Here is a 26062-nt window from a genome sequence, read left to right as displayed (position 1 = left end):
TATTGAGACCATAATATCGAAACTCTGAACACACACTGAAAATAAAGTAAGATTCGATTAAACAGGCCCGACATGTGTAAATCGTAATTTTGGCAGTTGATAATATGCCATGCAACCCAGTGCTATAATGGGAATATAATTGCACCTGTGACATTTGTGGCGTATAAATATACAGCACTTAGACATGGCAAAAGCGGGGTGTGAAGCACTACGTGAAGACTATTGCAATTAGAGCAAGCATTTTCAATGCAACAGGTCTCGCATTTGCTCGAGTTAGAGCTATTACCCTTGTAAACTCCAAACAGGACTTCTCTTGCCACACAAATTAAAAGAAAAAAAAATGCAGCGCAATCGCGCTATGTAAAATGCAGTTCGATTGCGCTACGTGGAAAATAAAATGATAAAGTAGTCTGGAAACCATGCTGAAAACATCGAGCCTAGTATGTTTTATGTAGTTTACCGGTGCTGTGTAGGTGGCCTAAACACCGGAAAAGGCATGACGTATGCATGCCTTTCACAAATGAAAGCAAGCAGATTTTAAAAGGCAAGCCCACGATCCAATGAAAGTGACTGACGTGACATGGGTGTGGTTTGGAAGCCCAAGGAGAGATTACAGCATGGGACGGAGCGCTTTGCGCTCGCCCATAAAAAACGAAAAAAATGCATATTAGAATTGAATACAAAATATTACATTTCAAGAAGAAGGAACTTTTAGAAGTCTGCCAGGTGAGGAGGATGGTAGTTCATCACTTCATGGCCAATAGCAATCTTTGTATCCTAAAGAACACTACGGACTTTTAACCACTGAATGAACTTGTTTATCATGGGTCACTAATTACCTCCCAACTCTGTACAGGGAGTGCAGAATTATTAGGCAAGTTGTATTTTTGAGGATTAATTTTATTATTGAACAACAACCATGTTCTCAATGAACCCAAAAAACTCATTAATATCAAAGCTGAATATTTTTGGAAGTAGTTTTTAGTTTGTTTTTAGTTTTAGCTATGTTAGGGGGATATCTGTGTGTGCAGGTGACTATTACTGTGCATAATTATTAGGCAACTTAACAACAAAAAAAATATATACCCATTTCAATTATTTATTATTACCAGTGAAACCAATATAACATCTCAACATTCACAAATATACATTTCTGACATTCAAAAACAAAACAAAAACAAATCAGTGACCAATATAGCCACCTTTCTTTGCAAGGACACTCAAAAGCCTGCCATCCATGGATTCTGTCAGTGTTTTGATCTGTTCACCATCAACATTGCGTGCAGCAGCAACCACAGCCTCCCAGACACTGTTCAGAGAGGTGTACTGTTTTCCCTCCTTGTAAATCTCACATTTGATGATGGACCACAGGTTCTCAATGGGGTTCAGATCAGGTGAACAAGGAGGCCATGTCATTAGATTTCCTTCTTTTATACCCTTTCTTGCCAGCCACGCTGTGGAGTACTTGGACGCGTGTGATGGAGCATTGTCCTGCATGAAAATCATGTTTTTCTTGAAGGATGCAGACTTCTTCCTGTACCACTGCTTGAAGAAGGTGTCTTCCAGGAACTGGCAGTAGGACTGGGAGTTGAGCTTGACTCCATCCTCAACCCGAAAAGGCCCCACAAGCTCATCTTTGATGATACCAGCCCAAACCAGTACTCCACCTCCACCTTGCTGGCGTCTGAGTCGGACTGGAGCTCTCTGCCCTTTACCAATCCAGCCACGGGCCCATCCATCTGGCCCATCAAGACTCACTCTCATTTCATCAGTCCATAAAACCTTAGAAAATCAGTCTTGAGATATTTCTTGGCCCAGTCTTGACGTTTCAGCTTGTGTGTCTTGTTCAGTGGTGGTCGTCTTTCAGCCTTTCTTACCTTGGCCATGTCTCTGAGTATTGCACACCTTGTGCTTTTGGGCACTCCAGTGATGTTGCAGCTCTGAAATATGGCCAAACTGGTGGCAAGTGGCATCGTGGCAGCTGCACGCTTGACTTTTCTCAGTTCATGGGCAGTTATTTTGCGCCTTGGTTTTTCCACACGCTTCTTGCGACCCTGTTGACTATTTTGAATGAAACACTTGATTGTTCGATGATCACGCTTCAGAAGCTTTGCAATTTTAAGAGTGCTGCATCCCTCTGCAAGATATCTCACTATTTTTGACTTTTCGGAGCCTGTCAAGTCCTTCTTTTGACCCATTTTGCCAAAGGAAAGGAAGTTGCCTAATAATTATGCACACCTGATATAGGGTGTTGATGTCATTAGACCACACCCCTTCTCATTACAGAGATGCACATCACCTAATATGCTTAATTGGTAGTAGGCTTTCGAGCCTATACAGCTTGGAGTAAGACAACATGCATAAAGAGGATGATGTGGTCAAAATACTCATTTGCCTAATAATTCTGCACTCCCTGTAGTTCTAGAATCCTACGAGAGGTACAGGGGTTAAACACTTCCTAGAAAATGATATTTTTTCTGAATTACAGGAGGCAAGAGAAAGGCACTTTTTGAAACAGAAACTTTACGCAGAGGTTCTCGAGAAAAAAAACACCCACAAGCATAAACAAAATCTTCAAATGTTTCAGATAATTTGAGTCCCATGAAAGTTATTCAAGTTTCTCAAACCAAGCTAGATTGCCAGGAATAACGTAGAAGAGTCCACGTTAGTTTTGTCCAAAATATATTTTTAAAACGTACTTATGTTTTATGAGACTCAATACACTAACATATCCGCATTCAATCTAAATTTCACGCTAGTCTTTTGCAGGTTTTGATCTTACGTTTATAGCAGGATTTAATTTCCAAACACGGTTACCAATGTGTGCCAAATATTCGGGAGAACCCAATCTACAAAAACTAAAAAGTTCAAGGGTGTTTACATGAATTAAACTCAATACCCTGTAAAGCAAGTGGAATTTAAGTGAAAAAGAGCAAAACAGTTTATAGCAACAACTTCCTTGTGGATATAAGATGAAAAATGTCCCGGTTTGAGAAGGGTAATTGAGCCAGAAAACTGAGAAATAACCAGACCAATGTGCTTTGTCATAGGAACACAGAAAAGGTACACAGCAACTGTATGCCATAAAAGGTGATACCAAACAACAGTCTGAAATCCACATCCAAAACAGAACAACCAACGACTTCAACATAAGATTCTCTGGCACGTTTGCACGGCAAATGTACATATTTAAATATAAATAAAGTTTAGCACTCAAACGTAGCATGAGCACACGATGTGGATTATACCATTGCACTCAAAAAGGTTACACTCATACTGTAGGAATTATCAAACGGCCATTGTAAAGAAATGCCTCCTTGGCATGGTTACCCCCTAACTTTTTGCCTTTGCTGATGCTAAGTTATGATTTGAAAGTGTGCTAAGACCCTGCTAACCAGGCCCCAGCACCAGTGTTCTTTCCCTAAACTGTACCTTTGTCTCCACAATTGGCACAACCCTGGCACTCAGGTAAGTCCCTTGTAACTGGAACCCCTGGTACCAAGGGCCCTGATGCCAGGGAAGGTCTCTAAGGGCTGCAGCATGTATTATGCCACCCTAGGGACCCCTCACTCAGCACATGTACACTGATTCACAGCTAGTGTGTGCTGGTGGGGAGAAAATGAGTAAGTCGACATGGCACTCCCCTCAGAGTGCCATGCCAACCTCACACTGCCTGGGGCATAGGTAAGTCACCCCTCTAGCAGGCCTTACAGCTCTAAGGCAGGGTGCACTATACCACAGGTGAGGGCATATGTGCATGAGCACTATGCCCCTACAGTGTCTAAGTAAAACCTTAGAAATTGTAAGTGTAGGGTAGCCATAAGAGTATATGGTCTGGGAGTTTGCCAAACACGAACTCCACAGTTCCATAATGGCTACACTGAAAACTGGGAAGTTTGGTATCAAACTTCTCAGCACAATAAATGCACACTGATGCCAATGTGCAATTTATTGTAAAATACACCCAGAGGGCATCTTAGAGATGCCCCCTGAATACAGACCTGACTTCTAGTGTAGGCTGACCAGTTCCTGCCAGCCTGCCACACACCAGACATGTTGCTGGCCACATGGGGAGAGTGCCTTTGTCACTCTGTGGCCAGGAACAAAGCCTGTACTGGGTGGAGGTGCTTCTCACCTCCCCCTGCAGGAACTGTAACACCTGGCGGTGAGCATCAAAGGCTCACCCCTTTTGTTACAGCGCCCCAGGGCATCCCAGCTAGTGGAGATGCCCGCCCCTCCGGCCACTGCCCCCACTTTTGGTGGCAAGGCTGGAGGAGATAATGAGAAAAACAAGGAGGAGTCACCCACCAGTCAGTACAGCCCCTAAGGTGTCCTGAGCTGAGGTGACCCCTGCCTTGAGAAATCCTCCATCTTGAGTTTGGAGGATTCCTCCAATAGGATTAGGGATGTGCCCCCCTCCCCTCAGGGAGGAGGCACAAAGAGGGTGTAGCCACCCTCAAGGACAGTAGCCATTGGCTACTGCCCTCCCAGACCTAAACACACCCCTAAATTTAATAATTAGGGGCACCCTAGATCCCAGGAAATCAGATTCCTGCAACCTGAAGAAAGAAGAAGGACAGCTGACCTACAAGCCTGCAGAGAAGGAGGAAGACGACAACTGATTTGGCCCCAGCCCTACCGGCCTGTCTCCAACTTCGAAAACCTGCTCCAGCGACGCATCTGACAGAGACCAGCAACCTCTGAAGCCTCAGAGGACTGCCCTGGACTAAAGGACCAAGAAACTCCGGTGAACAGTGGCCCTGTTCAAAACCAGCTACTTCTTTGCAACAAAGAAGCAACTTTCAAAGACTGCATGTTTCCCGCCGGAAGCGTGAGACTTCACACTCTGCATCCGACGGCCCCGGCTCGACCTGCAGAACACAAACACCACAGGGAGGACTCCCTGGCGACTGCGAGCCCGTGAGTAACCAGAGACGACCCCCCTGAGCCCCCACCAGCGACGCCTGCAGAGAGAATCCAGAGGGTCCCCCTGACCGCGACTGCTTGTAACAAAGGACCTGACGCCTGGAACCAACACTGCACCCGCAGCCCCCAGGACCTGAAGGAACTGAACTTCGATGCAGGAGTGACCCCCAGGTGACCCTCTGCCTAGCCCAGGTGGTGGCTGCCCCAAGGAACCCCCCCTGTGCCTGCCTGCACCTCTATAGTGACCCCCGGGTCCCTCCATTGTTTCCTACCTGAAACCCGACACCTGCTTTGCTCATTGCACCCGGCCGCCCCTGTGCTGCTGAGGGTGTACTTTGTGTGCCTTCTGGTGTACCCCCCGGTGCTCTACAAAACCCCCCTGGTCTGCCCCCGAGGACACAGGTACTTACCTGCTGGCAGACTGGAGCCAGAGCATCCCTGTTCCCCATAGGCGCCCATGTGTTTTGGGCACCTCTTTGACCTCTGCACCTGACCGGCCCTGAGTTGCTGGTGTGGTAACTTTGGGGTTGCCTTGAACCCCCAACGGTGGGCTGCCTATGCCCCAAACTTGAGACTTGTAAGTGTTTTACTTACCTCCAAAACTAGCCTTTATTTACCTCCCCCTGGAGCTGTTGATTTTTGCAGTGTCCACTTTGAAAATAGCTTATTGCCATTTTTACAAAGACTGTATGTGATATTGCCTTCATTCAAAGTTCCTAAAGTATCTAAGTGAAGTACCTTACATTTAAAGTATTAACTGTAAATCTTGAACCTGTGGTTCTTAAAATAAACTAAGAAAATATATTTTTCAATATAAAAACCTATTGGCCTGGAGTAAGTCTTTGAGTGTGTGTTCCTCATTTATTGCCTGTGTGTGTACAACAAATGCTTAACACTACCCTCTGATAAGCCTACTGCTCGACCACACTACCACAAAATAGAGCATTGGAATTATCTACTTTTGCCACTATCTTACCTCTATAGGGAACTCTTGGACTCTGTGCACACTATTTCTTACTTTGAAATAGTATATACAGAGCCAACTTCCTACAGCTGTGAAATCAATATGCACGCATGTTCACATGGAAAAACTGTGTACAAATCAATTATGAACAGGCACAAATAGAAAACACCAAGCAAGGAAGAAAACAGGTGCTAGATGTTGAGTTTCTGGTTGGCAGAGGTATGCACCCTGTCCAAGCAGGAACCTAAATCCTAATCAAGACCCACTGTAAATTGACCTATGCTCACCCCTGGTAGCTTAGCGCAGAGCAGTCAGGCTCTGTGCACCCGGGGAGGAGGTGAAATAAAAAAAGAATTAAAAAAAAGACTTACCTGTTTCTGCTGCCACTGCCTCCGCCACTGCCACTGCCACTGCCGGCTGCCTTGATCCTCTTCCCTTGATGCTATTAATGTCCCAGCAGTGCATAAGAAACCAGCTCAGGCTCCCCACGCAATTCTGGCACCTCTCTTATGCTATGTCTTGCATGAGAGCAGTGCCAGGATTGGTCTGAGCAGCTTGGTCTGCCGCTCAGACACTGCACTGGGGTCTGCTGTTTCTTCTAAGACGGCAGGCTAAACTGACTTGCAAATTTATTGCACTGACTCTACTCCTCCTCCCCTCTCCCACGGCCCAGCGTTGACCCTCCCCACACATGATGGCTCAGCCAGCAGCTGAAAAATAAAACAATATTAAAATGTAATTTTATTTTTCAGCTGCTGGCTCAGCCAGGGGAGCAATGCTCCTTCGCCATTGCAGAGGACCTTCCCCCGCAATGTGTTAAGTATTTGGGCAACACTTCAAACAGTAGAACAGTAAAAACACCACATAAAAACATACCACACCTGGTTAATAAAATAGAGCTTAATTTAACAAACAAAAAAGATCAAAATGAAAAAAATCCAATACGGAGAACTTTAGATATGAAATTTAAAAGAATAATCGGAAGAGCTTGTAGCGCTTAAAAGCATAATGCCCAACCGGGCCTATCTGGTCACGCTGGAGCAGGTCAAATCTGAAGAGTCAGGCTGACTTCGAGGGAGCACGGGTCAGATACAGGGACCAGCCTTGGCCCGTTGAAAGAGTACCTTCTTTGGATTGACGTCGGAGAGGATGCCAAGAGCAGAAGAAGCAATGCATTGTTGTTAACCTTTCAGAAGTAGGTGATATGTCAGTTCTGAGCAAAGCAAAGTTAGAAATGGAGGGGATACACCGGCGGCAATGAAGTGCTCCAGATCCTCACAGGAGTGGTGATGCGTCGATGGAGATGCACCACTTCCAAGGGATTGTTTTGGTGGTGCCAATTTCTTGCAAGGGTCATCCCCTTGGGGGGGCAAATTTATTTTAGGCCATTTCTGTTCCCCAGGGGGGCAAATCGGCCTATTTCTATTAGGGGGATCTAGCCCGGGGGGGGGGACGGACAGAAACCACTTAGGCACCAGGGATTGGTGTGTGTGCGTATGTGTTGTTTTGTTTGGGGGCAGCCCCTTGGCCAAGGGTCGCTCCCCATGGGGGCACATTACTATTTGCCATATCTTCCCCCCCATGGGGGCAGATCGGCCTATTTTTGGAAGGCCGACAGAAAGCCCCCCAGAGACAGGGAAGATTTTTTTCAAAATAAGAGGGTGGGGGTATGGCCACGCCCCTACCCAAAATAAATAGGGACAAAGTTGTTCTGCTCACCAGTGGGCAGATGGGGCAATTACCCCTGATCCACACCCTGCCGAGTACAGAAAGTCTACTAGATGCCAGGGAATAAAAAAAAATGAAAAAAAAATAGTGTTGTGGTGGCTACCAACCAGTATGGCCATGGTTATGCCCCCACCACAACTGAAGGGGATAACAGTCTTTCAGCTCCCCCCGTACTCTAAAACATTTTATCTCACGGCATGCAAGAGGATATTTGATTGTTTTGGACTTTGGTTTTACATTTGGGCCATGAGAGCTTGGCTAACTCTCAAAATCGTCCCACTTGGAATGGTGAGGGCTCCACTTTTTGGACTTTGGGACGCTGCCGTGTAGATAAGTCCACATGACCTAGACACATTTGAAACTAAACATCTGGGTGAGTCCAGGGTGGTGTGCTTCACATGCACCCCGCACCATTTTCTTACCTACAATGCCCTGCAAACCTCCAACTTTGCTTGAAATCACACTTTTTTCCACAGTTTTGTGACGGAACCTTCTGGAATCTGCAGGAATCCACAAAATTCCTACCACCCAGCATTGTCTTATCTATACCGATACAAATTCTGCCCCACTTGTCAGCCTACAAATGTTTTTTTCAAACTGCCCTTCTGGACCCACTTTGGTTCCCCCTCAATTTCGACATGTTTTTGGCTCTTCTCTATCCCAGGGACTTGGCCCATCTACACAAGTGAGGTATCATTTTTACCGGGAGATCGAGGGGAACGTTGGGTGGTAGGAAATTTGTCCTGGTGCGGTGATCCCACACAGAATTGTGGGAAAATGTTTTTTTTGTGCTAAATTTGAGGTTTGCTGAGGATTCTGGGTAAGAAAACACTTGGGGATCCACGCAAGTCACACCTCCCTGGACTCCCTCGGGTGTCTAGTATTCAGAAATATCTGGGTTTGGTAGGGTTCTCTGTGTAGCTGCTAAGCCCAGTACCAAAAACGCAGGTGACCCGGCCCCACGCAAAAACAGGTAGTTTTGCATTTTATAATTTTGATGTGTCCAGATAGTGTTTTGTGGCATTTCCTTTCGCGGGCACTAGGCCTACCCACACCCAAGTGAGGTACCATTTTTATTGGGAGACTTAGGGGAACGCTGGGTGGAAGGAAATTTGTGGCTCCCCTCAGATTCCAGAACTTTCTGTCACTGAAATGTGAGGAAAAAGTATTTTTTTTGCCAAATTCTGAGGTTTGCAAAGGATTCTGGGTAACAGAACCTGGTGAGAGCCCCACAAGTCACCTCATCATGGATTCCCCTACGTGTCTACTTTTAAAAAATGCACAGGTTTGTAGGTTTCCTCAGGTGCCGGCTGAGCTACAGGCCAAAATCCACAGCTAGACACTTTCCAAAAACCAGCTCTGTTTTCTCTGGGAAAATGTCATGTGTCCACGTTGTATTTTGGGGCACTTCCTGTCGCGGGCGCCAGGCCTACCCACACAAGTGAGGTACCATTTTTATTGGACGACTTGAGGGAATGCTGGGTGGAAGGACATTTGTAGCTCCTCTCCGATTCCAGAACTTTCTGTCACCAAAATGTGAGGGAAAAGTGCTTTTTGGCCAAATTTTGAGGTTTGCAAAGGATTCTGGGTAACAGAACCTGGTGTGAGCCCCCCAAGTCACCCGATCCTGGATATCCCTAGGTGTCCAGTTTGAAATAATGCACAGGTTTGGTAGGTTTCCCTAGGTGCCGGCTGAGCCAGAGGCCAAAATCTACAGCTAGGCACTTTGCAAAAAACACGTCAGATTTCAATGTAAAAATGTGATGTGTCCATGTTGCGTTTCCTGTCGCGAGCATTAGGTCTACCCATGCAAGTGAGGTGCCATTTGTATCGGAATACTTGGGGGAACACTGAATAGCAAAACAAGTGTTATTGCCCCTTGTCTTTCTCTACATTTTTTCCTTCCAAATGTAAGACAGTGTGTAAAAAAGACATCTATTTGAGAAATGCCCTGTAATTCACATGCTAGTATGGGCACCCCAGAAATCAGAGATGTGCAAATAACCACTGCTTCTAAACACCCTATCTTGTGCCCATTTTGGAAATACAAACAGTATATTGCTTTAAAAAATCTGACATCGCAAGGAAAAGGTACAGAAGTGGAGAAACATAGCAGTTTTTTTCTCTCAATTTCAATATTTTTTTATTTTAGCTGTTATTTTCTGTAGGAAAAACTTGTAGGATCTACACAAATTACACCTTGCTGAATTCAGACTTTTGTCTACTTTTCGTAAATGATTGAAATTCTGGGATCCAGCATTGGTTTCACACCCATTTCTGTCACTAACTGGAAGGAGGCTGAAAGCACAAAAAATAGTACAAATGGGGTATGTCCCAGTAAAATGCCAAAATTGTGTTGAAAAATTGGGTTTTCTGATTCAGGTCTGCCTGTTCCAGAAAGCTGGGGAGCCGGTGATTTTAGCACCACAAACCCTTTGTTGATGCCATTTTCAGGGAAAAAACCACAAGCCTTCTTCTGCAGCCCCTTTTTCCCATTTTTATTTAAAAAAACGAAATTTGTGCTGCATTTTGGCTAATTTCTTGGTCTCCTTCAGGGGAACCCACTATGTCTGGGTACCTCTAGAATCCCTAGGATGTTGGAAAATAAGGACGCAAATTTGTCGTGGATAGCTTATGTGGACAAAAAGTTATGATGGCCTAAGTACGAACTGCCCCAAATAGCCAAAAAAAAGGCCTGGCACCTGAGGGGAAAAGACCTGGCAGCGAAGTGGTTAAAAAGGATTTATCATTACAATTCCATAGATGGTAAACATGACATCTTGATGGGAAATTACAGTGTATTGAATGCAATAAGGAATCCCTAATGTTATCGTATGAGAGTGGTAGGTCTCACAGTAGTAAGAAACTAATTTGAGAGTGTTTCACTACCAAGAACAGAATAACGTAAAAGTATATGTCCTGCTTTTTATTTACATAGCACCCTGCCCCATGGGCTACCTAGGGTCTACCTTAGGGGTGACATATGTAATCAAAGGGGTGTAAAGTCTCGGCAGGGGGTTTAAAATGCCTAGTCGACATGGTAGTTTAAAACTGCATTCAGGCTGCAGTGATAGGCCTTGAAATTTCTTAAGGTATGACTTAAATGGAAGGCACAATAAGTGCTGCAGGCCCACTGTAGCATTTAATTTACATGTCCTGGATATATGGTATACCACTCTACCAGGGACTTACAAATAAATTAAATATGCACATCAGGAGTAGGCCAATCAAGCCATGTTTTAGGGAGAGAGCACAAGCACTTTCGCACTGGTTAGCACTGACCCTGCAGAGTGGGCCAGGTCCAACAGGAAACATCAATGATTTTCAGCTCACCTGTTATAACTTTGTAGACGGCACACAAATGCATAAATTGGAATTCCCTAGGATGTTGGAAACTCTAAAATATTCAGTTGCCAGGAATACCCTGGCCCCCTAGGATGACCCCACCAGGGCCGAAAATATTTTTTTCAAACTTTTTGCCATAGATTTACAGAGAATCCGCAAATCCAAGCAAAAATTGAAAACAAAAACAAGCGCTGTCTCCCGCACTTGTTTATACTGCAGACTGCAGTTCCGAAGTGAACCAAGTACGGGGTGCAAATGTTAATATATATGTATATATATTTTTGCTTTTCCCTTATTTTCATTGCATTCTCCTTGCTTCTTCCACCATTTTGTGTGCTTTCTCTTTGCTTTTCCCTTGTTTTCACTTTTCTCCTTGCTTTTTCTGCCATTTTTTTGAGTGCCTTCTCCCAGCTTTTCTCTCATTTTCACTACTTTCTCCTTGCTTTTCCCCGTTTTTTGTGTGTCTTCTCCTTGCTTTTCCCTCACTTTTACTGCTTTCCCCTTGCTTCTTCTGATGTTGTTAGGTTGCCTTCTCCTTGCTTTTCCCTCATTTTCACTGCTTTCTCCTTGCTTTTTCCACAGTTTTTTTGTGCCTTCTCCTTTCTTTCCCATGTTTTCATTGCCTTCTCCATGGGTTTTCCCCTGTTTTCTGTGTGCCTTCTTCTTGCTTTTCCCTTGTTCTCACTGTGTTCTCCCTGCTTTCTTCCCTATGTTTTGTGTTCCTTCCCCTTGCTCTTCCCTTGTTTTCACTTCTTTCTCCTTCTTTTTCATAGTTTCTGTGTTCCTGCTCCTTGCTTTTCCCTTATTTTCATTGCTTTCTCCTTGCTTTTTACCACTTTTTTGTGTGCCTTCACCTTGCTTTTTTCCCTCTTTTTCACTGCTTTCCCCTTGCCTTTTCCCCATTTTTGAGTGTCTTCTCCTTGCTTTTCCTTTGTTCTCACTGCTTTTTCCTTGCTATTTCCCCAGCTTTTTGAGTGCCTTCACCTTGCTTTTCCGTCTTTCTCACTGCTTTCACCTTGCTTTTTCCCTATTTTTTGAACACCTTCTCTTTGCTTTTCCCTTGTTCTCACTTGTTTCTACTTGCTTTTACTCCTGTTTTTGTGACCTTCTCCTTGCTTTCATCATTCTCACTGTTTTCTCCTTTCCCCTGTGTTTTGTGTGCCTTCCCCCTGCTTTTCCCTTTTCTCTGTTTTCTTCTTGCTTTTCTGCCATTTTTTGTGACCCTTCTAGTTGCTTTTTCTTAATTTTCACTGCTTTCTCCTTGCTTTTCCCTCTTTTTCACTGCTTTCTCCTTGTTTTTTGCCCTGTTTTTTGTGTGCCTTCTCCTTGCTTTTCCCTAATTTTAACTGCTTTATCCTTGCTTTTCACCATTTTTTGTGTGCCTTTTCCTTGCTTTTCACCATTTTTTGTGTGCCTTTTCCTTGCTTTTTAGTTTTTTCAGACTGCTATGTCCTTGCCTTGACCCCTGTTTATTTGGGTGCCTTCTCAATGCTTTTCCCTTGTTTTCACTGCTTTCTCCTTGCTTTTTTCCCTCCTTGCCACTTCCGCACACCTCCCGTTATTTCCTGTCTAGCCACGCCAACTGCTGCCTATCACCTCTCCCTCCTTCCAGGACCTACATTGGGGCTCCTTCCGTGCCCTGGGTGGGGGAAAAGGTACCCAGAAATATTGGCCCAGTGAGGGGGGCTGTATGCCCCCCCCTTTCCCCTTTAAATGCTGGGCAGACCCTGGAAGATGGAGTCCCTGAGGCCAATATTGGCTTGGGGAGGGGAGCAGCATGCCCACCTCCTCTTTGAATGTTGGGCAGGACCTTGGGTTGGGGTCCCTGAGGGAGGGGGCGGCGTGCTCCCCTTTAAATGCTGGTCAGACCACTGGGATGGGGTCCCCAGGGCCAATATAGGCCTGGAAAGAGGGACTGCATGCCCACTCCCTCCGTTAAATGTTGGGTAGGCCCCAGGGAATTGGGGGGCCTGGGGCTGAAATTGGACCCGGGAAGTGGGGCTGTGTGACCCCCACCCATCTTGACTGCTTTGAGAGATTGGCAGCACAGTGCTGTGTGTGGTGTGGGACTGGGTGCATGCGGAGGGGTTGGCTGCGGGGCCTGCGCTGCAGGCCTAGTGTGGATTAATGTATGGTAATTAAATGTTTCTTTACATTATAAAAAATAAAAATTCATTAAAAAAACAAATGTCATAGGGATATTATGGTTATGAAATAAAATGTAAAAAACCTTAGAAATTCATTGAAAACCCAAAGGTTACAAGGAGGTTATAGTTAGGTTCACGCTTCACACCCACAAAACCATAGAAATTCAGCAGTCATAGTTACAGTTATCTCAAGTAACTATAACTCATGCCCTATGGTAACTATAACCTGCACCCTCTGCGAATTATCCCACTTATAACAACACTCACAACATCTTATATCACATCATCTACATGTAAGGGTTTAACAATTTATTCAGAATTTTTTTTTTAAATCCCTAGCTATAAATATTTATTCACCACACACATGTGAATGTCTGAGCATGTAAACTGTACTACATGTATGTACATGTGAGTTTTATATAGTGGGGCTTTTGCCTTGTTCTTACATTTGCATAAGTATAATATGTTGATGTGTGCATGTATGTATGCATACCAATATATATTTAGATGTTTGGGCATGTCTGTATACATTTGTAAATTAATTTGTACTTACTGGGGGGGGGTGATTTCCCTTTAAACATCTGCACATACTTCCACTCTGACTCATCCCAACCTTTTCCGCTACAGTGGACTGCCAAAGACCCTTTTCACACTCTTTCCTCCTTTATGCAATTCATCCAACCAATAGTTGTATATATCCCCCATGCTCAATAGCACCTCACATTTTCTCTTTACTAATCAACTTCAATTAAATGCATGAAATCTCAGTGAGCACTAAGCTAACACACTTAACACAACTAATCCACAAGGAAACAAAAAACTATTTTTAGTAATCTAACTTCTTACCTTTAACCTTGATTTCCAGAGTAGTCTATGCCTCATCAAGAGTAGTAAGTGCTATATATATACAATTTACAATTACAACTACAATGGTGTTCTGGCTGTGGGTATGCTAAAGCTACCAAAGATAGGCAGCTTGTTTGCAAGATAAGAGGGTGTGCTGGCTGTTATGTTAGTGTAAATCAAGAAGAGCGTTTTAAAGATGGTGCTGACTGCCAAAGGGAGTCAATGGCATTCCCTCAGAATTGGAGTGAAGTAACTGTATTTCTTCAGGCCCTGAATGAGACAGGCTGTGGTGTGTAAGATACCCGTAAGGTGAGCTAATGTGGAGTTTCGGAGGCCATGGAGCCAGGTGTAACCACCAGATAGATGCAAAAGTATGAGGGCTTTGCCAGCTGTTCTGAGGTCCCTTTATGGAAGAAACAGTTTCACTTTCTGTAGAAGAAAGTGGCGGTATTATGCCATCTTTACATGTTTGGCAATATACTCCTTGGGTGTGTGGTAGGTATCTAGTGTGATTACAAGTGACTTGCCATTTGGTCACAGGAGAATTTTGAAGTTGTCAAAATTCTGTCATTAAGCTTGGATCATACTATTTTTTGTTTGTTGTTCTTGCAAAATAACAGAAATTCAGTCTTGGTGGAGGTTGAGCTTCAAGTAGGCACAGGACATCAGGTCCGGATGAGGTGGTGGTAGTGTTCGAAACATTGGATGTCTCATGCACAGAAGACATTGAAGTAGATATGTGTTTTTCCAACATGATGGTGAATTTCGATGCTGTTACCTGTGAGCACTTAAGTATACAAAAATGTGATGTATGAGATGCTTGAATTATTCTCAACCACTGGTAATTACTCAGGCCACATCGCAATCTATCATTACTGTGCACACCATGTCACCGCAGTTTGGACCCAGCTTTATACAAATCACTCTTAAGCCTCCTCCAATCGCAACAGTCCAGCCCAAACTGCCAAGCTAGGTCCTATCTGAACCGGAGCACAAGTAACCCAGGTCCAGTTTTCCACTGGTTATGAGCTCATCTGCTGGGTACAGCTTGGTTCCAGTATCACAGTGTGCAGCGGACCCAGGTCTGGGAAAACCCATCATACTTAGGGCATCACACTTAAATATAGAAAAAAGGGATGGATGTAATTCTTGAATTAATCTCAGCCACTGGTAATTACTCGGGACCGCATAGTTACCTGTGAGGAGAGCCTAAAAGGGCTCCATATCGATGCTGATTTTCATGCACACATCTGTGTCATGCAGTATTAATCTTTACCCTTTTTAGTTCCTCGTGATGTTTTTCCATGAACTTTATGTTTGTCGATATTGGCATGGCTATGTTTGGCCTTGATCCCTTGGCAGTGTTATTTGTTCTTGTTTTGGCATGTGCTGCCACAAATAACATACATTGACCCTAACATGGATTGTTCATTCATGTTTGGATATTCTTTATATTTACATGTGCTATCAGTGTTTGCCTGTTGTTGGAAATGGTCCTTTCTGCAGGGTCACCCCCAAACCTTTTGCCTTTTTCTCTCCAATTTTGCTGTATTTATTTTTGTTGGCCTTAGGACTCTGTGCACTTTACCACTGCTAACCAATGTTAAAGTGCTTGAGCTCTATCCCTAAAATGTGGTTTGATTGGCATATCTCTAATTGGCATATTTGATTTACCTATAAGTCCCTAGTGAAGAGAACTACATGTGCCCAGGGCCTGTAAATTAAATCCTACTAGTGGGCCTACAGCACTGCTTGTGCTGCCCACTTAAGCATCACTTTAAAACATGCCCAGGTCTGTCAGGGGGTTAAGCACAAGTTAATATGAGGTTTGCTTGTGCCTTACCCTGACTAGGATTGTGGTTGCTGCCTGACAGGGGGTCACACCACAGTCAACCAGTCACCCATTTTCGAACAATTACCAGCAATAATTTCAAGTAGATGTTGAAAGGCATGTGTGAGATGATATAGCTTTGAGGGACTCCTGATTTTATGCTGTAGGGTGTGGATTAGAAAGGAGGTATATGAATTACATTTGTTCTCTTGTGTGTAATCAATGTCATCCAAGCAAGAGCTGTGCCCTCTTTGACGGCTTCCTCGAGTATGGATTACTGTGGTATGGTTGAATGTCTTGAAGGCAGCTGAAAGCTCCAAGAGAAGTAGGGCAGCAACCCTACAGTGTTTCTAAGGACATCCTTAGATGGAATCCTGTTTGGACATCAGAAAGTAGGACGTTATCATCAATGAAATGTGACATGTGGGCAAAGGCTTATCTTTCCATAAGTTTGCCCAGGAATGGTCCATTTGCTATAGGTCTGTAGTTGATGGTATCTTGGGGGTCCGGGTTTCTTTTCTTTAACAAATGGAGTATGTATACCTTTTAAAGACTTTTGGACAAATACTGTTGTTAAGGAGTTGTTGGTAAGTGTTCTGAATATGGTTGGCAGGTGAAGTTAATAAAACAATGATTTTGAAGATCTGTGGTGGATAAGGGTCAGATAGCCAACCGACTGGCCTGCTTGCTTTGACAACATTCAGAAATCCAGTTGGTGATAGTTCTATGAAGGAGTGGAGACTGTATGTTGATCTACCCCTGGAGGGGTTTGTTGGAAATGGGTTGGTGCTGTTGGTTTTCCTGTTGGTTAAATAAGAATCTAACATAATCCCAGCCCCCTGATGTACCTCCATAAAATAAAATTGTCCAGAGATTTTCATTTTTGATTTGTGTTTTTGGATCATTAGAGAAGTCATTTAGCTTGGGTAGACATTGCTGATCTGGACCACATTTTTCTGGATGAGATTTTTCAAAATGGAGAATGCGTTGCAGTGATGATGTAATATTTCAAGAACAATGAGACCTATATACTTCATTCTGGTGTCAAAACAAAGGTTTTGGGGGTCAAGTAGTCTTATCGAGACAGAAAATAACTCCTCAGAGCAACTCTTCCGCCACTTTCCAAAATGGCGGCTATAATAGAGGATGAAGAGACATATATAGAAATTAAACAAATCATGATGTTTTTTAATCCTTTTATATATACACCAAACAATGTGTTTGATCTGAATATGAAAAAATATCATTTATCACTCCTGTTTTAGACACATTTTCATAGTTCACTTTATTTTATTTGTTTCGGCAATCACTTGTGGTACATTTGCAGAATGTTGAACATCTGAGAAGAGCATATCGACAGGAACATCTTTTTATAGCACAGGTTTTAAAAGTACATGTACATGCAATTTCTGTGGGTAGAGGCTTTAGAAATTTTGTAGGTTTTAGAACCCCTTCAATATCTTCCCAACCAAATTCACACAAATCTTTCTCTACATATGCATGATCTAAGACATTTACACACCTTCTGAACAATTACAACAAATTGTGTCTATGCAGAGAATATGATGTCGGTGGAAGGTCACTAAGCAGGATTGATCTCTTGAACCCTCTGCACAGAAGATTGTCAAATGTGTGACAGTTAGAACCCATTTTCCACACAGGCACTAGGTATTTTTCTCCATCTTTAAAGTCACATTCTTCTTCTGTTTCAGCAAATCCTTTTAGAAACTTCAGATGTTTAGCAGTTAAAGTTTCAAGCTTTGCTCAAATTTTTCTCATAGTGTCATCACCCATAAGAATATGTGTCTTGATAAGAACACTGGGCATCTCTTGGTCAAGTTTCTTGTACAGAAAATGAAGCAGGAATAAGTGTCTTTTCTCACTTGTTCCATAACGTATCCATGACTCTGACAATCATTAACTTATAGACATTGCAACAAATCTAAGTAGCTCAATAATGACATCTGTGTCATTTGACAGTACAATGTTTTGATTGGAACCATTTCGAACATTCTACTCAACATGTGGCACACCACGAAGGTCAGCTTCCTCCAAGTTCCTGTTAAGTTCTTGAACAATATGGCCCATACCTTTTGAATATATCTCTGCAGACACCAAATCATTTACAATCATTCCACTTGCAAAAATTGGAAATTCAGTGTTCATGGAAGCATCAGCAATGTTTTGGCGAGTTAACATCTCCAAGTTCATCTTGTTTGATGTGGATGACCAGAATGTATTAAGTTGCACCAGTAAAGGTGTCAAATTTGATGCAGGCAAGGTCAATTGTTCCACTTGTAGACGTTCATCTGAATATCTCACATACTTTCACAGCTAGTTCATGATAATTGTCAAAGACAATGTGCAGTTTTAGCAAGGTGCACACTCACTTTGCTATCTGTAGAAAGGTCTGAATGACCTCTCTGAAGTTTTGCATAGACAAAATCTTGGCCATGTGCAATTGTGACATATAGGGGGTGATTCTAATTCTGGCGGGCGGCGGAGGCCGCCCGCCAGAATTCCGCCCCCATAATACCGCTCCGCGGTCAGAAGACCGCGGAGGGTATTATGAGTTTTTCCCTGGGCTGGCGGGCGGTCTCCAAAAGACCGCCCGCCAGCCCAGGGAAAAACTCCCTTCCCACGAGGATGCCGGCTCGTAATCGAGCCGGCGGAGTGGGAAGGTGCGACGGGTGCAGTAGCACCCGTCGCGTATTTCAGTGTCTGCAAGGCAGACACTGAAATACCTTGCGGGGCCCTCTTACGGGGGCCCCTGCCGTGCCCATGCCATTGGCATGGGCACGGCAGGGGCCCCCAGGGGCCCCGCGACCCCCCCTACCGCCATCCTGTTCATGGCGGCTTTCCCGCCATGAACAGGATGGCGGTAGGGGGGGTCAGAATCCCCCATGGCGGCGCAGCAAGCTGTGCCGCCATGGGGGATTCTGAGGGCAGCGGTAAACCGGCGGGAGACCGCCGGTTTACCCTTTCTGACCGCGGCCAAAGCGCCGCGGTCAGAATGCCCTGCGGGGCACTGCCGGCCTGTCGGCGGTGCTCCCGCCGACCCTCGCCCCGGCGGTCGAAGACCGCCGGGGTTAGAATCAGCCCCATAGTCCTCAACAACAGCAGCTTTCAATGAGGACACCATTTGGAATTGAAATTCTTCAGGTGAATTTTTTTTTTTCAAGCTCTTGTACAAGTTTGGGCTTCACTGGTTTGGTTGCAGCACCTCCATCAAGTAATACATTTGGTGGAAGAAGATCATGCGAAGGAATGCCCTTCTTTTGCCACGTCCATCTCTCTATATGCTTGCAAAAGTTGTTTTTTTGTAACCTGTATTGTAGTGGCTGGTTGGACGAAACTCTTACTATGACAATTAAAGTGTGGACATTTTCCTTTATTGAATATGTCAAAAAGCTTTTTTTCTTTCAATACAAATCTCTCCTGCTTAAGTTCTGTATATAGTTTCGATCCATGTTCCAGGACATCTAGTAGACGTGCCTTTATATCGTTATCCTCATATTGTTTGGTCACTAAGTTGTGTAGTCACACAGGCTCAGTCATTTCAAAGGTGTTTCCTTGCTGCTGTATGAAATGAAGAAGACTGTCAACATGTTTATTGAAATGTTCCACTCTCTTTCCCACAAGTTTGTCGTGAGGAACAGTTTCACGATATGTGCAGTGAGTGGTGACACCCTTCTGCAATGGAATGTTGGGGGAGTGGCCATCGAACCAGATTTAAAAGCTTCAGAGGGATGCCCTCAGACAATGCATTACCAATACATCCTCCTTTTGTGGCATGTTGTCAGTGCACCTTACCTAGCGCCTGTTTGCCTTTGTGGTTGCATCCGTAATGGGGCATGGCCACAGAGGCAAAGTCATTCCTTCATTCGCATGGGACCATGTCCCCATGCAAATGAGGGAACATCCTCTAAGGATAATGCTGATACTACATATGCCCCAGAGTCATGAGTATTACAGAAGTGGGTGCACAAGCATCTGTGGTGTTCAGAGAAAAATCATAATGCCTCAGGATATGCAAAGTGGGCCTCAACAACCATTGCACCCGGGGGCACTATACATTATATAGCTCCTCATGTCTAGTGGGCTTTCTGCCTCTTTCCATGGGGCACAATTTGGGGTGAACTCCTATCTGGCCCTGGAAGGTGCAGAAAAAACTGTGTTGCTTTTTTGTGGTCGGGCCTGGCCCAGTGTTAGGGATACATTTCCCTGGTGTCTACTGTGCCTTCTACCTCCCAGCGGTGGTGAGAGAGCAGATTGTGTTCAACCTTCTGTTTGTTTTTCAGCACCCACAATTTCTAGTGACTTCCCTACCTCCCTGGCAAATTATTTATGTAAGTCCTTCTTAAGACACAGATGCTGTCAAATTCATGGAGCTTAATCATCAGACTACATTTTTAATACTTCTATGTAAATTATTTAGCAGGTCAATTGGAATGATGTTTCAGAACTAAATAAAGTATCTTCCATCTGTGATACTATGGCCCTCAGTACAAGTCTGGCGGTCCGACTGCCGCATTACAATCGTGATGGAGCCACCACAGTCTGACCGCCATGGAAAGGCTGGTGGAATGGGGGCATTAGAGGTCCCCTCCACTGCCCATGCACTTGTAATGGGCAGTGCAGGGGCCCCCATGGATAGCTCAATCGCGCGTTCCACTGCCTGAATTAAGGGCAGTGGAAAGAGCGGTGGGAGCTGCCGATTACGAGCCGGCGTCAATGTTAAGGCCCTGTTTCCCGCTGGGCAGGCAGGCAGAAATGCCAGCCCAGTGGGAAACTTGTAATAGGGCTGGTGGTATTCTGACCGCCCTGATGGTCAGATGGCGGTACGGGTCTATGTGTTGATTCTTGGCCCTTTCTGCAGGGTCATCCCCATTATGTTTGCCTTCACCCTCCAGTTTTCCGAACCTGCTTTTTTGGGGGCTTTTAGGATTCTGTGCACTTTACCACTGCTAACCAGTGCTAAAGTGCTTGTGTTCTCTCCTATAAACATTGTACAATTGGCTTACACCCAATTGGCACACTTAGTTCACTTGTAACTCCTTAGTAAAATGGTACTACATGTACCCAGGACCTGTACATTAAATGCTACTAGTGTGCCTGCAGGACTCATTGTGCCACCTTTCTAAACATGTCAAAGGTCTGCCATTGCAGTCTGTTTGCGCTGTTCAGGCCCAAACCTTCCTTTTTAATACATATGCCACTTCTCGAGTAGGCCCTTGACAGCCCCAGGGTCAGGATGTACTGTATTTAAAAAATACCTCTAGAAGCTTGTCCCCCACTTCAATTACACAAATGGTTATTAATACTGGACCTCAGATACCACCACTTCAGTACACTTCTGGACCTGTGAATATTCTGCCAGAAAGAAGGACTTCTGTGCTACAACAATTGCCACTCTGTTAGACTGCTGCTCTGAAGGAACCGCTGCCTGATGTGCTGACCTTCTGCCATCTTGCCTGGAAGAGAAGGACTATACCTGCATCTCTTGGACCCACAATGACTACAGGGGAGAGTTGGCTGGCCTCCTGATCTGAAGCATCATAGACAAACCTGCTTCCAACAACCTTTCATCTGCACCTGGACTGTCATCTGTGAGTCTACCCTGCTGAGTGACCCACCCCAGTCCTGGACCCTTAGAGGTGGGCTTAAGGTACTCTGCCAGCCTCTGTGGATCGACCAGAACGGACACATCTCCTCTGCATTGCCACCCAAACATGAACAGAACTGATGCATATCCGCTGCTGCGTGGATTAGACCCACCCCAAAGACCCACATCGCATTACAGCTCTTCAATACCCAAGCATCGCCCCAACTGCATGACGCATCCTCGGCTCATGCCCTCACATTCCTCATTGATGGCAGTCTCAATGATGACGACAGACTCTGCATCGCAGCCTCCCAGCTCTTTGGAACCAAAGCATCACCCCAACTGCGCACCTAATCCTCAGTGTCGGACTTCTCATTGCAAGCCACTTTGATGGGATTCTTGATGACAATGCAGGCCGTCTTCGCATTGCAGCCTCACCATATCTCTGAATGGATGCATTGCTCCAGCTGTGCAACACATCCTTAATGATGGCTGTGAATGAGAGGAAATATAAAAACTTCCTCAAAATATGCAGCAGTCCAAAACAGGTCCCCACCTCCATTTTAACCTGAGGTCGAAGAGAGACAGTCATTGAATTAGACACCCAAATTCTTTACTGAATTTCTCTGACCTCTGGTGGTGGGGTCAGCAGGCCAAAACAACTGCCATGTCTCAGGGGCCTTCAGACCGAAAGATAGCAGTTCACTCTTTTCTGCAATGCATTTAAGCTGATGGTGAGCTAGCCAGTGAAAGACGGCTGTAAGACAGGATCTGATAGTTTTGCCAGGGAACACTGCCTCCCTGATCCACAAGAACAACAGCTGAGTATCGTCAGCATAGGAAATCACTTTTGCTCCCATGGCCTGGGCAAGTAGAGCTAATGTACTAAGATAAAGATCAAATTGAGTAGGGCTCAATCGTGAACCCTGTGTTACTCTCACTTGCAGTTCCCGAAACCCCAACTAGAAAGGAGGGATCCAGAGATCTTGAGCTCGTCCCTCACTTAACAAAAATCATCAAACACAATTGAGAAAGTATAGAAACACATGAAGTAAAAATATCTATCCCTAAACTACACATGCATGACTTATACAACACATTAGAACCTACTGCTCACACACAATATTAACTAACCACACTACACAAACCTAATTAACTAAAATCTTAAAGTATACTAAACTAAAAAACTTAACTCAAAAAACACCCGCCCAGCTACCAATATACCTTAAAAATTATTTAGAACTGGAGAACATCAAGCCAGGAGCACCATTGCTGAACACTAATGATGAAAAAGGCTATCCAATACATTCAGTGGTAAAGAAAATGAAATGTAAAAAATACTTTATTCCATTATTACAAATAGAAAAATAATTATTAAAATGTATTATATTGTAAATCTGTATATACAATGTAAATAAATAAAGAATAATTGGAAACAATATTCAATCAAATTCTGGAGCTGTTATTGTTAAATATGTGAATAATTACTGATGAATTAAAAATAATTTATTTGCAGTATTTAATACAGTAAAATATACATTGAATAAAAATGCATTCAAAATGTGTTATAAATTGTTGAAAGAATTTTACAAATAAAATGGTAAAAATAAATGTATTACTATTTGCGACAAATAATTACATAATAGTTGAGTGTTTATATGTGCACTAACTTAAGAAAAATTGTACATTACATGAAATATATTTTACAAAAATAAAAATAATTTAAACAAAACACTACTTTATTGTTAGTTACAAAATATTAGTAAACAAATAGAAATATGTTTCATATATTTATATATATATATATATATATGTCTATATATATATATATAGGAATAAATAAATAAAACATGCATAATACTTTGATAAAAATGAAATTGTTTAAAATATAGTAAATAAATTAAAACTTTTAAAATTAGCAAGAAGGTAAAACAATTGCACTCTTAAACATTAACAAAAATAACTTAGGGTACTCACAATTGAAAACACCAGTCGCGTAGATGACTCAGTTTGTTCATAAAACCCGCAAAGGGGAATAGGGGCTGGGGAAAGAGAAGAGAAGCTTAAGATTTTTCTGTTTTGATAGTTTGTTCTGCAGTTTTGTGCAGGAAAGACTTATTTGAGCAGAGCAGATATCTAAACGTAGAAAATACAACACTAGTACTTGCTTTTAAATATTCTCACAACTCTTTTACTATGAAATACACAAACGTTTTTTCACGCCATTAGCTTTTTTCCTTACCCTTTCTTTTCTGAAATGGGTTTCTTTAGAAACAGCCCTTCTTGTTTTGCAATTTATATGAAAAAACTAAATACGTTATCTTATCCGTTTTTGGTTTATAGTGTTTCCAAAAATATACTTTCTCTTCCAAAATAACATAAAACCAGGGCCGGACTGGAACCCAAAGCAGCCCTGGCAATTGGTGTCAGACCAGCCCCCATATGATGTGTGGAGAGCGAGCCTGACCACCATAATGGGTCTTGCCCGCCCCCAGAAAATTTGGGAAACAATGGCAAAAACGGTGCCTTCTGCAACACATTTTCATTATATATTGAATAGTATTGGTTTTTAAAGAATAATAAATAATTATGTTACAGTCCACCAGCATACAGAAATCCTTGTTGGGACTCTTCAGTGCTTCCCTCACCATCAACCTCTAACAGTGCCTCTCTTCTCTCCACATCCCCTCTCTCACATGCATTTCATTTGTTTTATAGCTCCTCTGTTACCAGCATAGGGTGTTGGAGCGCTTTACATCACACACACATACAGAGGCAATGAATCAAATGTGTGATCGTCCATGCATAGGAAACGCTACGTAAGACAAATGGGGCTACAAGGTGTAGGATTCACGTCATCCACACTGGTAGGCATTTTCTAAGAGTGCTCGGCCTGGGTAAGCATAAACTCAGGTTTCCGAACGTAACAAAGTGGTTAGGGTTGACTTTACTATTAAAATTTTATTTCTACATAAACAAGCCCTTTTTAGCTAAAGTAGGATAATCTAAAGCTGGGAAAAAACATAACTTTTGAGCCTGTATCACGGAGGCTGAATGTAGCTCTTTGATGGCAGTTCATAACTTTCTGTGCTAGATTGTGACTGTAATGTAGATTTTCCTAGTAATTTATGACGGAAAGTCTTAATTTTATTAAAGACACAGAGGCGAGTATTTTCCCAATCAACCCAAGTTATGTGTTGGACAATGTCTTAAATGTTACGAAGAACGCACGGCTAATCTCAGAACGTCTTCTTTTTCCCAGTTGCTTATTTCTTTTCGCAAACCCCACAAACCTGTTTCCTCGGCAACTCATGCCAGATGGGTTCGCTGGGTAATGTCTCTGGCGGGTATAGATACCTCTGTTTTTGGGGCTCATTCCACTAGAGGTGCTATGGCCTCCAAGGCCTTTTGGGTTGGTTCTAGCTTGGAAGACATTCTGAGATCAGCCGATTGGTCTAATGATAATGTTTTCAGAACATTCTATTGTAAACCTGTACATACTGCAACTTCTGTAGTGATTAATATGCTTTAAAAAAGCATAATAGGAGCCTCCGTTCTTGACATAAAATGTAGATTTTCCTAGTAATTTATGACAGAAAGTCTTAATTTTAGTAAAGACACAGAGGCGAGTATTATCCCGCCTCCAGTAGGACAATTTCCTGATTTTGTCTTCTTTTCCCTCCCTCACAGCAACATCCTCGACATCTCAACCAGCTACCTGATCGGATCCTGGTTCTACCGAGCTCGTACGCTCCCTCTGAAGCCCCGACTTCGTTCTAGTGGAGTCTCCCGAACATTTCCCGACTTTCTCCTCATCTCTTCTTTTGCTTGAACTTTGTTCAGGAACTTTGGGCCAGATGTAGCAAACACTTTGCGACCCGCAAACGGCAAAAATCGCCGTTTGCGAGTCGCAAATGCGTGTTTGCTATGTAGAAATGCATTTTGCGAGTCGGAACCGACTCACAAAATGCATTTCTGAGTCGCAAATAGGAAGGGGTGTTCCCTTCCTATTTGCGAGTCGCAGTGGTATGCAATTCCATTTGCGACCGCGTACGCGTAGTCGCAGTTACCATCAACTTGAAGTGGATGGTAACCCACTCGCAAACGGGAAGGGGTCCCCATGGGACCCCTTCCCCTTTGTGACTGGACCCAAAAATATTTTTTCAGAGCAGGCAGTGGTCCAAGGGACCACTACCTGCCCTGAAAAAATCCGAAACAAAAGGTTTCGTTTTTTTTTTCTAAGTGCAGCTTGTTTTCCTTTAAGGAAAACGGGCTACACTTGGAAAAAAAAAAATGCTTTATTTAAAAGCAGTCACGGACATGGAGGTCTGCTGTTCCCAGCAGGCCTCCATCCCCGTGAGTGCCCAGAGTCGCTATGGGGGCGCAAATTGCGACCCACCTCATTAATATTAATGAGGTGGGTCTTTGCTACCCCATAGCGACTCGCAGAAGGTGTCTGAGACACCTTTCTGCATACCAAATTGCGACTTGCAATTTGCGAGTCGCAGGGACTCGCAAATTGCAAGTCGCAATTTGGTATTTTGCTACATCTGGACCTATGTTCTTTGATCTTGGCAGTTGCAATTATTTTCACTATTTTTCCATTGTTTTTACACATGGACTAACCTCTCGCATCAAGAAAGAGGGCTGGTCGCAGTCAAGCTTAGTGG

This window comes from Pleurodeles waltl, chromosome 2_2 (genome assembly GCF_031143425.1).
Source record: "Pleurodeles waltl isolate 20211129_DDA chromosome 2_2, aPleWal1.hap1.20221129, whole genome shotgun sequence".
Lineage (NCBI taxonomy): Eukaryota > Metazoa > Chordata > Amphibia > Caudata > Salamandridae > Pleurodeles > Pleurodeles waltl.
Note: the sequence above shows the minus strand (reverse complement) of the source record.